Source organism: Natrix helvetica (assembly GCF_964273705.1).
Source record: "Natrix helvetica genome assembly, chromosome: 1".
In the NCBI taxonomy this organism is placed as follows: Eukaryota; Metazoa; Chordata; class Lepidosauria; order Squamata; family Natricidae; genus Natrix; species Natrix helvetica.
In genome coordinates this window covers 79955718-79972326 of record NC_138548.1, presented here as the reverse complement: position 1 = coordinate 79972326, position 16609 = coordinate 79955718, and the positions used below count along the sequence as shown (strand labels likewise).

Sequence of the window (16609 nt, the reverse complement as noted above, 5' to 3'; positions counted from 1 at the left end):
TTCAGGCTGGTGTTTTCGGCTTAAAGCGTGGTCGGAGCTGCCATCTTTCTATAAATCTTGGTGGGGGTGTGTGGAGTGCTGGCTTGGTTTCAGTAAGTAGATTGATTAGTTGTGTGGTTGTATCATGATTTGTAGATTGGTGCTGATTGGTGCTGGCTGTGTGTCCGTTGTTGTTTTGTGTTGTAACGGCCTGGGTGGTGGGTAGGGCTCGTTTGTTGACTAGGACTGGTTTCCAGATGTCTGGTAGGTGGGATGTATCGTCAAGTTTATTCATGCTGTGGGGGTGTTTCTCTATTTCGATAGCTTCCATAATTATTCTCTTGTTGAAGTGTTCAGTTTTGGAGATTAATTTGGTTCCTTCAAAATTTATAAATCTGAACACAAACCCAAACTCTGGCTTAGATATGTTGATGACACTTTCGTGATTTGGCCACACGGGAAAGCAAAACTGGACAACTTCCTCACACATCTCAATAGCCTACACCCCAAAATACAATTCACTATGGAAATAGAAGCAAACAACCAACTTCCCTTTCTGGACGTCCTAATCTACAAAAAACTCAATGGCTCCCTAGGACACACCATCTACCGGAAAAAAAACCCACACCAACCGCTACTTAGATGCACAATCCCATCACCACCCTGCACAGATCAACTCTGTAGCCAAGATCCTCATCTCCAGAACCAAATGCCTAGCTGACAAAAACCACCTGAAAACTGAATTACACACTCTCACAAACTTATTAATCTCCAACGGATTCCAAAGAAAAACAATTACCAACCTAATTCAAAGGGAGACTCCCCCCAAGAACCGAGACACACAACAGGACAACGGCATCGCCCTCCTCCCTTACATCAAAGGCACCACAGATAAAATCAGCAAAATTCTCCACAAACACAATATCAAGACAGCCTTCAACACTGACCAAAAAATAGCCAACATCTTAAGAAACCCCAAAGACAAAATCCAGCTAGAAAACCAAGGAGTCTACGAAATACGATGCAAAATCTGCCCTGCAGCATACATAGGACAAACGAACAGGAGAATAAATGCACACATCGCAGAATACAAGAACGCAGTCAGAAAAGAAGAATAAACTTCCTTCCTTTTCCAGCACCTTAAAGCTACAGGACATGAAATTAATTTTGAAGGAACAAAATTAATCTCCAAAACTTAACACTTCAACAAGAGAATAATTATGGAAGCTATCAAAATAGAGAAACACCTCCACAACATGAATAAACATGACGGTCCCTCCCGCCTACCAGACATCTGGAAACAAGCCCTAGTCAACTAACGAGCCCCACCCACCACCCAGGCCATTACAACACAAAACAACAACGGACACACAGCCAGCACCAATCAGCACCAATCTACCAATCATGACACAACCACACAACCAATCAATCCACTTATTGAAACAAAGCCAGCACTCCACACACTCCCACCAAGATTTATAGAAAGACGGCAGCTCTGACGCCGCTTTAAGCCGAAAACACCAGCCTGAAGATGGCGAGTGAGACCTTGCCGAAACGTTGCCAAGACAACCTCAATCTTACACAAGAAAAGACCCGAATACAACAAGACCAGCATATGTACAGGTGAAACTCAAAAAATTAGAATATCGTGCAAAAGTTCATTTATTTCAGAAATGCAACTTAAAAGGTGAAACTAATATATGAGATAAAACTCATTACATGCAAAGCAAAGTAGTTCAAACCGTGATTTGTCATAATTGTGATGATTATGGCATACAGCTCATGAAAACCCCAAATCCACCATCTCAGAAAATTAGAATATTACATGCAATCAATAAAAGAAGGATTGCACATAAAACAATGTCGGACCTCTGAAAAGTATAAGCATGCATATGTACTCAGTACTTGGTTTGAGCCCCTTTTGCATCAATTACGGCCTCAATGTGGCGTGGCGTGGAAGCTATCAGCCTGTGCCACTGCTGAGATGTTATGGAAGACCAGGATGCTTCAATAGCGGTCTTCAGCTCTTCTGCATTGTTCGGTCTCATGTCTCTCATCTTTCTCTTGGCAATGCCCCATAGATTCTCTATGGGGTTCAGGTCAGGCAAGTTTGCTGGCCAATCAAGTACAGTAATCCCACAGTCATTGAACCAGGTTTTGCTGCTTTTGGCAGTGTGAGCAGGTGGAAAATGAAATCAGCATCCCCATAAATCTCGTCTGCGGAAGGAAGCATGAAGTGCTCCAAAATCTCCTGGTAGACGGCTGCATTGACCCTGGTCTTAATGAACCACAATGATCCAAAGTTCTGTTGCTCAGTGGTCTAAAGTCCTCTTTTCTGATGAGAGCAACATTTGCCAAAAGCACTAAAACCTGGTTCAATGACCGTGGGATTCCTGTACTTGATTGGCCTCTCCATTCTTCCTCCATACTCTGGGTCCTTGGTTTCCAAATGAGATGCAAAAGTTGCTCTCATCAGAATCATGACTTGAACTATCTTGCTTTGCATGTAATGAGTCTTATCTCATATATTAGTTTCACCTTTTAAGTTGCATTACTGAAATAAATGAACTTTTGCACGATATTCTAATTTTTTGAGTTTCACCTGTATATATACCCCTTTTTTCAGAAAAAGAAAAAAATCTCATTCAGAATTTAAGTAGGGATGCAGTGACTCAGTGGTTAAAACACTGAGCTTGTAGATCAGAAAAGTAAGCAGTTCGGCAGTGTGAATCCCTAGTACTGCGTAATGGGGTGAGCTCCCATTACTTATCCCAGCTTCTGCCAACCTAGCAGTTTGAAAGCATGTAAAAAAATGCAAGTAGAAAAATAGGGACCACCTTTGGTGGGAAGGTAACAACGTTCTGTGTGCCTTTGGCATTCAGTTATGCCGACCACATGACCACGGAGACATCTTCCGACAGCCTGGCTCTTCGGCTTTGAAATGAAGATGAGCACCGCCCCCCTAAAGTCGGGAACGACTAGCACATATGTGTGAGGGGAACCTTTACCTTAGAATTTAAGCCTTTTCATTTCAGTACTTTAAAAAGATAAATACTAAGACAAGAAAAATGATAGATGACAACTTACTGAAAGTTTAATAGCTCAAAGTTATTCTCATAGAAAATACAAAAATATGCATCTTGACAGAGTGGTAATGGTAGTAGAGTTGTGCTAATACAACTTTCTTAATTCTTAATCATCCCACTAATAGATTTTTTTTAAAACATTAGCTAACCTCCAATATTTACTACATACTACTAGTTAACAGTCTGACTGGGCAAATATGAACTGCACTACCTTCAATACAAATGAGTTGATGGATATATAAAATACTAAGAAATTCTTATTACGTTCCCTCTGAAAGCAAAAGGAGGATAAATATGCTATTTATACCATAACCCAATAAATATAATTGCTATACATATGGATCAAATCATCACAAAAAATAAATGGCATTAAGAGACAGTTAAAGAAAAAAAAAGAATATCAAATGCTTTTCCTAAAATCAAATCTGAAAATAATGTAGTTCACATTAGCTAACAAAAAAAATATCTTACATTAAAATGGAACAATTTTAATATTTTGAAGAACTCCATTAGCACCAAGGGAGAAATGTGCCGAATGCTTTAAAAAGCATTCAAACTACACAAAAGCATTATTTTGTATGTATTAAACTATAGACCCAGTCTCCCAAGGGATGTAGCAATAATAAAAAATAAAGTCAGCTTCGATAACCTCTCACAAGATACAGGTAGTCCTCACCTTACCACCATTTAACAATGATTCAAAGTTATGACAAGATTGGAAAAAATGACTTACAATCTGTTCAGGTAGCCCTCAACTTACAACAGTTCATTTAGTGATTGTTCAAAGTTACAACGGCACTGAAAAAAGTGACTTATGGCCATTCTCCACACTTAGGTCTACTGTAGCATCCCCAAGGTCATGTGATTTTACATTTGGATGCTTGACAACTGACTCACATTTATTATGGCTGCAGTTTCCCAGAGTCGTGTGATCTCCTTTTGAGCCCTTCTAACAAGTAAAGTCAATGGGAAAGCCACATTCACTTAACAACTGTGTTACTAATTTAACAACTGCGGTAATTCACTTAACAAATGTGGCCAAGAAAGGTCGTAAAATGGGGCAAAAAACACTTAACAAATTCCTCACTTAACATAAATTTTGGGCTCAATTGTAGTCATAAGTTGAGGACTACCTGTACATGCATTTATGACTATCTATCCATCCTGGCAGTCATATGATTGCAATTCAAGCACTTGATAATTGGTTCATATTTAGGATAGGCTGAAGCACTCTGTAGTCATGTGATCATTATTTGCAACCCTTTTTTGCCAATTTCCAGTAAAAACCACCCATTGGGAAAGCAGGATTCTGTTAGCAACCTTGTGATTTGCTAGCTGCCAGAAAAAACTAGATCTGACTCCACCTTCAACCACAACAATGTATGATGGGAATTCAGTTCCAATTGTGGATGTAAGTCGAGGGCTACCTGTATTTAAAGAAGAATAACAAGAATTCTCTCAAGATTGGAAGATGTGGAGAGACCTGGTCCATAGAAATGCCAAGAGTCAGTCACGCCTGATTGGATATCACCATCATCAAAAAGGATTCTACTACACAGAATGCTCTTCATAAGATCAAAATCTCTTATATGAAATATAAAGAATTTATCGCCTGACCGTTTGCTGCATACTGCAAGAGAACCCTGCTAAATGCTAATGATGAACTACTATTTGAAAATCAATTCCAAAGAATTACATCACAAATCTATAATTCTGTCCTACAAACTAAGTAAGTCTTCAATGACACATTGTTAAAAAAAACCGCCAATCCAATATTTAATGATTGCAAATTAACAGTTGCAACAGGACATTAAAAAGAATGATCATTCACAATTTCAGGGGAATACTAGACAGACAGACATTTAAATATGTTGGGACATTGATGATAATATGTTAAAGCAGTACCATTACAAGAGTGGAATGTTAATAAGGCTATCTATATAATATCTACCATCTTAGTATTGGAAATAAATGTGGTTAATAACTATACAAGTAACCCTCACTTACCAACTGCAACTGGAACCAGCAGTTCCATCAGCACAGTTGTTGTGACTTATATAAGTTCCATCTGCAGCTGTTAAGCAACTCACCATGAGTTGTTATGTGCAATATTATGTCCCCACAACTTGTGACCTGGCAGCTTGCTCACTGAATTTGTTTGTCACAAGCTGGCAGTGAAGGCTGCAAATGAGGATCTCCTGCTTGAGCCGGGGGTGGGGGTGGGGGTTGGACTAAATGACCTACAAGGTCCTTTCCAACTCTGTTAATCTGTTATCATGTGAAGGTACACCAGTTGCCAAGGACTCAAATTGCAGCCATGTCACTGCAGGGATGCTGCAATGGCTGCAACTTTGAGGACCCTTCATAAGTTTTCATCATTGTTGTAAATTTAATTGAATGAGTAGTAAGTGACAACAATCTGCATCTTTTACCTCTTCTTGTTCACATGTTTGATTTAATTTAAATCAGAGGGATAAATTAAGTTGGTATTATCTAAGATAGCTATGCTATAAATTCCATGTTCCAAAACTTTGGCCATACTGGCAGAAACTAAGAAAAGCTAGTATCCGGAAGAGAGAGATTATCTACGCTCCATTGTTCTGTGTCATAGTTATAATGTCCACAATAGAACAATGAAGGAGCAGCTTATTCTAACATCTGTTGCTTTAAAAATAATTCAGCTTCCCATGGGTCAAATTTATCTTAAATAGAGATTTTAATGTTTATGTTTTTAATAAGACTTGGTAACGTGTTGTTTTATTATTGACAGTGTTAATTGGGAGCTGCCCAGAGTTCAATATTAAGATGAGAAGCTATACACGTTTTAAGTAAGTAAAAGAACACTATCTTCATTTTACATACACACACACACACATATCTTTTCATCCCCTTTTTTCTCATTTTAAGTCTTTAGGTTTAGAACTAGAAGGCAACAGTCAGGATACCTCAGGTGTGTCTCTTAACTGGAGACACTCAATCTGCTGTAGGTGTAAGAGCTAAAGTTTGAAGTTCAACCATTCAATTTCCCATATAAATAGCAAGTGATCCATTCACAAAAGAAGTAGAGCAAGATACCAGATAACCAAAGCAAGAACTGAGCATAATTCTTCTTCTTCATAATTTAACTGCTAACATGTATTACCGTGTTTCCCCGAAAATATGACAGGGGTTTATTTTCTTTTGCCCCACGAAATATGGCCTTGGGCTTATTATCAGGGAGGCCTTATTGTTTTGGGGCTGCCGGGTGGCTGCTCCCTTGTGAACTGGCTCCCGAAGAGCTGGGCACAGCCTTAGGGGCGAAGCAACCATGAGGTAACCATGCTCACAAGCAGCTGCCCGGCAGATCCCCTCTACAGCAGGGCAGAGCGCCATTCACTGACCTTGGGGGTATCCCTAAGGTGCCAAGCCATGTGGCGCTCTGCCGGCCCCCCAGCTCCCGCGGCTTGGCACATTCGGGATACCGCCTAGGTCAGTGCATGGAGCTCTGCCCGACTGGAGAGGGGAGCTGCACAAGTGCCTGTTTTGCCCGCAGCCTCACCAAGCCCTTGTGTAGCTCTCCCAGGGCACCGCCACTGGCCGCTGCTGGCCGCTGCTGCTGCCCTGCTCCGAGCATAACTTCCAAACTCCAAAACTCGGGGCCGAGTCTTCCAGCATCGGCCGCTCTAGGAGTGCTCTCTATGGTGGGCCGGCTGCTGGAAGACTCTCTGTCCTGAAGACTCTCTTTCTGGTTTTGGAGTTTGGAAGTTATGCTCGGAGCGGAGAGGCGGCAGGCGGCGGCGGGCAGCAGCGGCCAGCGGCGGTGCCCTGGGAGAGCTACACAAGGGCTTGGTGAGGCTGCAGGTGGAACAGCCGCTCGCACAGCTCCCCTTTCCAGACAGGCAGAACACCACTCCCCAACCTAGTGGTATCCCAAAGGCAACAAGCAATGTGAGCGCTCCCCCCCCCCTCCCGGCTCCTGCGACTTGGCACTTTCGGGATTACGCTAGGTCAGCGAGCGGTGCTCTGCCTGGCCGGAGGGAGGGGTTGTCCAGGGGGTGTATTTTCGGGGGTGGGCTTATATTTTTGCCCACGCGAAAAATGTGGCAAGGCTTTAGTTTCGGGACAGGTCATATTTTTGGGAAAACACTGTAGTATTCTACTGCTTTAAAATTAATTGTATTTAACATTTAAAATTTCATGGGGATGTGTAGGACAGCCTTTTATCAATTCTCTCCAAACAACACATTTAAAAAATTTATTCTTAACTTTCGTTTATTACTCTGCTTCTGTGGATATATTCATTTTATTCCAAGACAGAGCTGCACAAAATAAATGGGCAGCCTAGACTAACATACTGCATATCATTAAATTTAATCAAAAGAAAAGTGGATTAAGAAAAAACATTTTAAAATAGGAGAGATGGTAAGCAGAGCTATTGCTTTTAATAACTAGGAATCCAGTTATGAAGGATCTGATTCCAACAGTCCTAAATGTATCCCCTCTATGGTAGTCTAAATCTCCTGCATGGCAATAAGAAATGAAATTGTCTTATATATCTCAAATGAATAATAATCTCCAAGTACTTTTTCTATAAAGAATAGAGCTTTTATTAAATTCAGATAGTTCCTAAGTGTTGCATATGTTCCATTCTTGAATCTTACTTTTGCAGTTTGTTTGCTTATTTATTACAAACGATTTTATGTGATTCAAAGCATCTTTTAGCAAAACATATAGAACATACCAGAGATCAGCAAACTATCACCCGTGAGCCAAGCCTGGCCCACCTGGTTTTACACGACCATGCAAGTTAAGAAGAGCCAGGAGTAGTCAAAACTCCCAGAGTAAGGGATGGATATGAGGCAGGCATCCTGGGCAGCAGTGGCGTCCTATAAGTTACCTCCTTGCTGGCAGGCCAGCATTGTCCAACATCTGTGCTGCATTCCTTGGCCTACAGACCTATCACCTGTGAAGGCAGAGGATAAGCAGGATCCCACCCTTACAAAAAAAAAAAATGATTGCTGATCCCCCTCATATATAGTAAACCATAATTGAAACATTACAAAAAATATTAAATGTATCCAAGACTGCCAACATATATTCAATATAAATATAATATTGTCATAAAAACATATTTGATGACAGCGATTCTTCATTGGGGTTTGGGAGGGTGGCAGGGGAGTTTGGTCATCCTTTTTCTTTTTCCTAAACAACTTTTTGGAGTCTGATGACAGCCACTCAGAGCTTCTGTTTTTTCTTCAAGTCTGCAGGTTTTGTGGTTGCTGCTGGAATCCGGTCTACTATTCATTCACTACTCTATGCCAGCGTAGATTTTTATGGTTCTGTGGAAAACAATTTCTTGCTTCTCCTCAATATTGCTGCCCATGCTGCTCATGATTTTCTACAATCACTGCTTGTTGCTTCTGCAACCAGCACACAATACTGTTCTGACCTAGGCTTCCTGATACAGTAAAAAGCACATGCCTAGTCCCAAAAACCCTCTTTTTATTTTAAAGGCTGTGAATTATGTTCATTCACAGCCTGTAATGAGTCCCAAATAGTTGTAAAGAGTCCTAAAGTAGGTTGCCAAAGTCTTTCAGGATAAGGCTGATAAGCACACACCTTTATCTTCCTTGAAACACTGCCAAATACTTAATTGGCAATTAGCTTGGCAAGGCAGTCAAAAGGGAGCAAAGAGTCAAAATGGAGCTTCAGAAGGTAAACTGACCAGCATGAACCAAGTTGCTTCCTGCAAAGACTCACGTGCTCCTCCTTTATGTCCTATGGGAAGGGCCAATCACCTCCAAGCCTTACTCCTGAGTCGTCCTTTCTGTCTTAACTGTTCTTGCCTTCTGGCAGCTCTGTGCATGTGTGCACTGGGAACAGGGGGAGCATGTTCCTCTGCCTCGCTGCTCTCCGACTCAGGAGGCAGCACATAATTCCCAGATGGCCCTGGCCCCCTCTCTGTCTCCGATGCAGCCTTGTCCAAGCCTTCCCCAGACTCCAGGACTGGCCCATGTTCCTCCTCAACCTCCTCGCTATCCGACTCTGCTGCCAGCTCCGTAGGCCGCCAGCAGACCACAACAAATACTAAGTAGAACACTTTCAGCGTATATCTATTTCCACCATTTCTCTTTAATTTCCTTACTATTTCAAAACATAGAGTGACATTCTCTCTTTTATCTCTCCTTTGTCCATAAGTCAAGAGTTTCTTAAGAACTTCCAATCCACAAAAAGTAGCCTATTCTTATCATCTGATATACTTTCCCTTCCTCTGGCATCTTACATTAAAAAAAGTAAACAACAACAAAATGAATTGGCAAAGCTTCCAACTGGCATTTAAAGATTCTTCAGAAAAAAAACACACCAATTTCAGACTTATAAATTAAATGATTCTCTATCAGTTCTTTGTCAATATTCATCAGAATGGACTGAATGCGAAAGGTGCATTTTCACCTTAGTAAACTGTTTTTGTTCATAAAAGGGCTATTTCTGAATTTTATGCATATACGAGAGAATATTTTTCCTCTGCTCAATGGAGTTACATTGTTTTTAAGCATTCTTTCATAAAACTAATTAGCTTGACAAGCAAATAATTTGACATTATTAAACTGATTATATTGGCAGTTGTCTATCCATTCAGACATTATAAGCCTGAATTTATGGCATATAACTTTTCCTGATGTAAATAATATTCTATAATTACACACAGTTCATTTGTCTGATACATGCTAATAGCAAAATCCTCCTTTATCACATTCTTCAGACAAATAAGAACAAAAAAAGAGTTCAGTCATGCAATTGAGTTTCAAGGGGTAAGGTAGAAAATCATATATTAACTCAGATGAGATATAAATCATGTTCCTGTTAATGAGTTAAGTTATCCTGTAATAGTTACAATAAAAAGAGTGCCTGCAGAATGAATGAAAGCATAGATTTTAAACAAGGATTTTTGTACTAAATGGTTTTTTATCTATATTAAGTAGCTAATTCCTGAAGGTGGGCAGGCTGTCAAGAGTTAATGAAGAAGTGATGAACAATATCAGAGAAGGTTTTCAGACCATAAAGCAATAGCCTCTTATACTGTGTATCAGTTGGTGCCAAAGAATAAAATCTACATATTCTTCATCACTTGCTGAAGACAGATCAGAATTGAGCAAGGTATCCTATATATGTAGAAACATTTCAAAACACCACGAGATGCTTCATACAGATCAAACCTGCTACTTTGCATCCATGTATATTACACTGGGGTGGGTTTTTTTTTTTACATCTAGAGAATTTTGAAACAATATATGAACTCTGTAATTTTTTGGTAGTACAATTCCCTTGCAAAAAAAAGTAAACTGTAGTTTAAATAGAGTGGTGTGTATTCCTCCTCAAAACTGGCTCCAGTTAAAAAGAATTTGGGGTGGAGAGAGCCCCAAAGCTATATATCCACCTAGACAGCTGGGTAGATATGAAAATTTAACTTTCCTTCATCAGCAATAAATTGGTTGGATTATTAAAGTAAAGGATGTTTCCACATAACCCAGGAAACAATAGACTAAAGCACTCAAAACTTTAAAGCATGTCACACAAAAGAAACATCAAATGACTCATTTTCCAGGATCATAAAAGCAACCCAGTCTAGGCTTTCAAAATAACCATTGACAATTTTCTGCTATGTATGATTTACTTCTAATCATTTCAACAGAATAGATCTGGAAGGAATCTTGGATGTCTTCTAGTCCAACCCCCTGCTCAAGCAGGAGACCCTATACCAGCTGGGGAATTCTGGGAGTTGAAGTCCACAAGTCTTAAAGTTCCCAAGTTTGGACACCCCTGCCCTATACCATTTTAGATAAGTGGCTGTCCAATTTCTTCATAAAAACTTCCAGGATGAAGCACCCACAACATCTGAATGCAAGCTGTTCCATTGGTTAATTGTCCTTATTGTTAGGAAGTTTCCCCTTAATTCCAGGTTGCTTCTCTCCTTGATTAGTTTCTATCCTTTGTTTCTTGTCTTACCTTCTGGTGCTTTGGAAAATAAGTTGGCACCCCTCTTCTTTGTGGCAGCCACTCAAATACTGGGATACTGCTATTATGTCATCCCCTAGTCCTTCTTTTCTGTAGACTGGTCATACCCAATTCCTGCAACTGTTCTTCATATGTTTTTGTCTCCAGGCCTTTAATCATCTTAGTTGCTCTTTGCACTTTTTCCAAAGTCTCAACATCTTTTTTGTAATGTGGTAACCAAAACTGTAGTATTCCAGGTGTACTCTTACTAAGGATTTATAAAGCAGTAGTAATATTTCATGTGATTTTGATTCTATGCCTCTGTTTATATAATCAAGGATTATATTAGCTTTTTTGGCTGCTGCAGCACACTGCTGGCTAATGTTTAAGTGATTGTCCACTGGGACTCCAAGATCCCTCTCACAGTTCATGTTTTTGAGCCATGTTTTACCAAATCTGTACTTGTATCTTTGGTTTTTTCCTGCTTAGGTGTACCTTGCTTTTCTCCACATTAAATTTCATGTTGTTGGATAGGGCCCATTGTTCAAGTCTGTCAAGATATTTTTGGACCCTGAGCTTGTCTTCTGGGGTATTAGCTAGTCCTGCCAGCTTAGTGTCATCTGCAAATTTGATGAGTTCACCCCATTTATTCCCTCATCTAAATCATTTATGAAGGTATTGAAGAGTACTGGGCCTAAGACGGATCTTTAGACATTAAAACATCTAAAAAAGAGAAAGAAAAGGACACTCTACTTCTGAAAATGTGAAGGAGGAGGAGGAAGGAGGAGGAGAAGAAGAGGAGGAGGAGGAGGAAGAGAAGGGGAAGGAAGAAGAAGGAGGAGAAGGAGAAGGAGGAGGAGAAGAAGAAGAAGAAGAAGAAGAAGAAGAAGAAGAAGAAGAAGAAGAAGAAGAAGAAGAAGAAGAAGAAGAAGAAGAAGAAGAAGAAGAAGTTGCACTGCTTTTCCACCCAAGGAAGGGTTACTATAAATGTAAATATATGCAAAGAAAAGAGGCCAAGGAAGTCAGCAACAGATTTCTGTGAAATCTCAGAGGAGAAACACTCTACCAGATTCTCTATTAGCCACAGAAGCAAAGTGCATAGAAAGGATAGAATACCACAAATGCACAGAGAGGCAAGATCACAATAGAATCTGTTACCAAAAAGCCGAGCTAAGGCATACAACAGAAGCACCTTTTTCCTCCACTCAGCATGAAAGCAAAAGCAGTCTTAGTGCGGCCGACTGAATCACTCTCCTGAATGGAATTCTTCCGTCTGTGAATATTATCTGCAGGGGAACACATTTCCCCACAGGTATCTACCTAGCTCTGTGAATGGAGATTGCATGATGCCTTTGAGCAGTCAAATTTCTTTCCCTAGAAGACAAATAGGAGGCAGTAATGGAAATAACTGAGGATTGTTCTCGCTGAGCTCTCCCCATCACAATAGGCTCCAGCAGACTGCCTCACTCCTACTTCGGCAGCCTGTGGTGTTGTTTAGGAAAAGCTATTAGGGGGCTGATGCTTCTACATCTGTCCCCTCATTTACATTTTACACAAACAAAACTACAATGAAAAGGGGAAGATACATTCATTCCCTTGTGCTTCCGAGTGGTTAATTGCTGGCGCATGAACATGACAGCTCCAAAGAACAAGGAGTTTGCTTTTACCATGAATTCTCTTTTCTGAAGATCACTCCCTGCTGTTTTAGGAGAAAGTGCAAGCTCAGATGATCAAGTTCAAGAGGTATTTAACAGCAATAGAAGGGTACGAAGGACTGGCATTTCTATCACAACCGGTAGCATTACAAAATGAGCACAGATTGCAAAAAAGCCCCCATCTTCCATGACTCAGCTGGAGACTGTCTTTTTGAGGATCATCCTTTACAGGTCATATTCAGAAGAGCAATTAAAACAGCTCTGTAATTCTGTATTTTAAATTCAGAACTGTAGCAAGTTCTGAATTTTGTAATGAACAAAAGAGCGAAGAATTTCTTCTCCTACTAGAAAAATGCCCAGTTATAGTTCTGGGGAAAAGTATAGGTATTCCTGTAATCTATGACCACCATTGGGAATGGGTTTTCCATTGTTAACAATGCAGCTGTGAAGCTAGATGTCATGTAACTGCACTGCTTAGCAACTATAATCACGACAATCCTTGTTACTGTCATTAACTGAGAAGTGAGTAGCTATCTCTATCCAAGCCACTCTAGGCATAGTCCCACCCAGTTCCTAAGGTAGCCTCCGTAGGTTAAGAGTCTGCCTCCAATTCCCCCATCTGCCGTATCCACTCCATCTTTGCCCTTTTGACCATCCTGCACTCTGATGTGCAAAGTGGCCAGCAGCCCTAGAATCATATGGCTCCGGGGCTGCTTACTATGCGATGGAAAGCTGCAACTGCCCCAATCCAGTCCCAGTCACCCTTATCCTGCACTCCAAATCTCTTGTGGCCCTGTGCTCCCCCATCTTAGCTGCCCTGCTGACTTCTTGCTTCTGCAGTGTGCCTGGCCTGGGCTGATGGGCCAGGCTTTAACTAGGGGGGGGAGGGGGGACAGAGTCAGAAACAGCCCCAGAACCACATTGCACCAAAATACTCCTTTGCTGCACCAGGCTGGCCTTCATACTGTGGGGGGAGGGGGGAAACAACTAAAAGCAACCCCAGAGCAGCAATGTGCCTCCCCCCACCCAAAAAAACCCCTTTGTCCTTGCTTTAGCTTTTGGGGGGATGGGGGAAACATGAAGCCCAACCCCACCCAGAAGCTTTTTGCAATGGGGCTTTTTGGTGCACCACAGCTCTGGGTTGCTTTGGGTTTCCTTTGTTTTGTAGCACAAAACCCAGACGTAGTCCAGCCCAGCCATAGATAGACAACCTCAGCAGCAGCCGGAGCAAACAGATGGTGAAGGTCAGCTGGGGCACTGAAGCACAGAGCAGCAGGGGGCCAAAAGGACGTAGATGGGGATGGGGGGGGGTCTAAAATCTGAATAGTGAGAATTTTGTTATGATGATGCTCTCCAAACTTTATCAGAATCACACAAAGTAGGGTGGTCTAAATCAGCTCTAATTGCTTGATAGTTTAATGAAGTAAATGGATAACTGAGCCTAATTAGTCTTTTAACTAGCTCAGTTAAACTAAGGGAAGTGATTATTTTTTCACGCGGACATATTGCAGGTTGATGACTTTGTTTATTGAAACAACAGGCAATTAAAAAAACAAACACCAAAAGGGGGCAAATGCTGTTTTACAGAACTCTAGATCTGCAGTATAGAAGATGTCTCTGCTACCAAAAGCTTAGCTATCTGGTATATAACAGAGAGTTTTCTCTGATGTAGCATCCACATTATTGAATGCTTTCCGTAGGGAAGTAATTTGGTTCCTACTCTTCCAGCAGTCAGAAAATAGCAAAGTACATTTTTCATCAGAATTTTAGCTGTCCAAATGATTCTTTACTATTCTGAATTCACTTCTGATTTTACCTCTACAGGTTTTATTTTATATGTTTTATTTTATGTGTTTTATTTTATTATACGGAGACATACAATATGTAGCTGTGAAACTGGAACATCAGAAAGGATGAACAAAAAAACTTAATTCCTTTGAATTGTAGTGCTGGAGAAAACTGTGGAGATCTTGAGACTACAAAATGAAAGGATAATTCATTACTAAATGTAGTAAAATGAGGCTACTCACTGAAAGCTCATAAAAAAGCTAAAGTTGAAATATTCTGGACACATAATGTGAAAACAATGAAGACAATGGTCAATAGATTAAAAGCCTAAATGTAAAAGAATCAGCAGCAACTGAAAAAGATGGATAGTAGACAAAGAAGTATATGTTGAAGATGATCCAAGAATCAGCTTATAAAATTTAAAGAAAAATTCACTGACACAAACATAGCAAAATTATGTCTGCTATATCACAAAGTATCATAAATGACTGAATGATCAAACAATAACAATATTTACTGGTGACGTGAAAATATAAAGCCAGTTTTGACAAATTTCTGCCCAACCTAATCATTAAGAAATATAATATCTGCAACAAAGAGTTAAAAATCTCAACATCTATATTCAATTAATAATTTCATTAGGCTAATATAATAAAAATTATAAAACCTTCTGAGATCTACAGTAAGAACTACTATCATAAAAGGCCAATAAACAAAACTCGATCCATATACTTGAATACTTTTTCCTTCTTCCATCTCACTTTTTCACTTTTATGTTTCTTTATCTATCATTCAATAGTAGCACATGAGATGATCCTGAGTATTCTTTTTTTTTAAAGAGAGAGCATCTGGGTCAGACCTGCTTAGTACTTAGATGAGCGATCAGCAGGAAATCTAGCTTAGTAGGCTCGACCAGAAGTTTAAAAAAATATTGGAAGAAGATAATGAGAAAGCATTTCCATATTGTTCGCAAGACCCAATGGAGTCACCTGGAGTCACCTGAATTACAGGAAAGTTGATTGCTTTATTGCTTTGTCAATTTGCTTGGTTAATTTGTGCAGACCTACGGTAGGAGTGCCTTTGCACAACACAATCTTAAGCACTAGCTGCATCCATTCCTGGATCAGGAAGCTTTGCTTGCTGCTAGTCATGTCCTAGCTATCTCTTATTTGGATTGTCGCAATGTACTCTCAAAGAGCTAGCCTTGAAAACTATTCAAAAGTTATACCTGATCCAGAATACAGCAGTATTACTAATTTGGAGTAGACCTCAATACGCCCATTGGATCTATTCTGTTAGTGTACTGAACATCAGTGAGTTTCTAGGTGTGATTCAAGTTGCTAGCATTCTTCTATAAAGTGATTCATGCTTCAGAGCTAAGACATTTGTATGACCATTACCTTGTGATAGTTTTTGCTCATTTTTAAAGATCAAATAAGGTTGGTATCCTTTGGTCTCTATCAATAAAATATCATAATCGCATGGGATCCAGGAGGTGTGCATTTCCTGTTGCTGCATCGACCCTTCATAACAGAACTCCCATCATCATCACTGCATATCGCCAACCCTGTGCTGTCCTTTAGGCAGACCTCCAAGGTGTGGCTCTCCCCACAGACATTGGGCTAGGATTATATGTGAACCTAATACATTTGTGTACATGGCATCTGTCTCCTCCTGGCACAGATGTTTTTACTCTTGTGGTTTTGCTTCTTTCTACTTCAATTTTTTTAATCCTTTAGTAAGCCTCACAGAGTCACTTAGGGAGTGAGCACCCTTAGAAACTGAAAGAAGTAGGAAGGAACGAATATATAAATATTGATTCAGTGTAAATTACATGTTTTAATGCTCACATTTTTTATATTCGTTGAAACAACAGAAATGTGACTCTTTGGACTGATACTTTGATTTTGACAGCTCAACAGATTCCCAGTATGCCGCTTACTTAGTTTGTCATCCAAAGGATAAACAGCTTGAAAAGTCAGAGAGTACAGCAGTGGGTACAATTTATCTTCCATGCATTTAAAAAGGACAAATTAATCAGTATTGTAAACTCTAATTTTGAGGGGGAAAATGTATTCAACCTACTTTCTTTTTAAAAACATTAAAAGCATTTTAAAAACAAAAAGC

At 40.0% G+C, this 16609-nt stretch overlaps 1 protein-coding gene across 4 annotated transcripts in view; it reads right to left on the bottom strand.

Annotated features, from left to right (window-relative positions):
• Positions 1-16609, bottom strand: part of AMBRA1 (autophagy and beclin 1 regulator 1) — a 163103-nt gene that overhangs the window by 92343 nt on the left and 54151 nt on the right. The window lies entirely within an intron of this gene.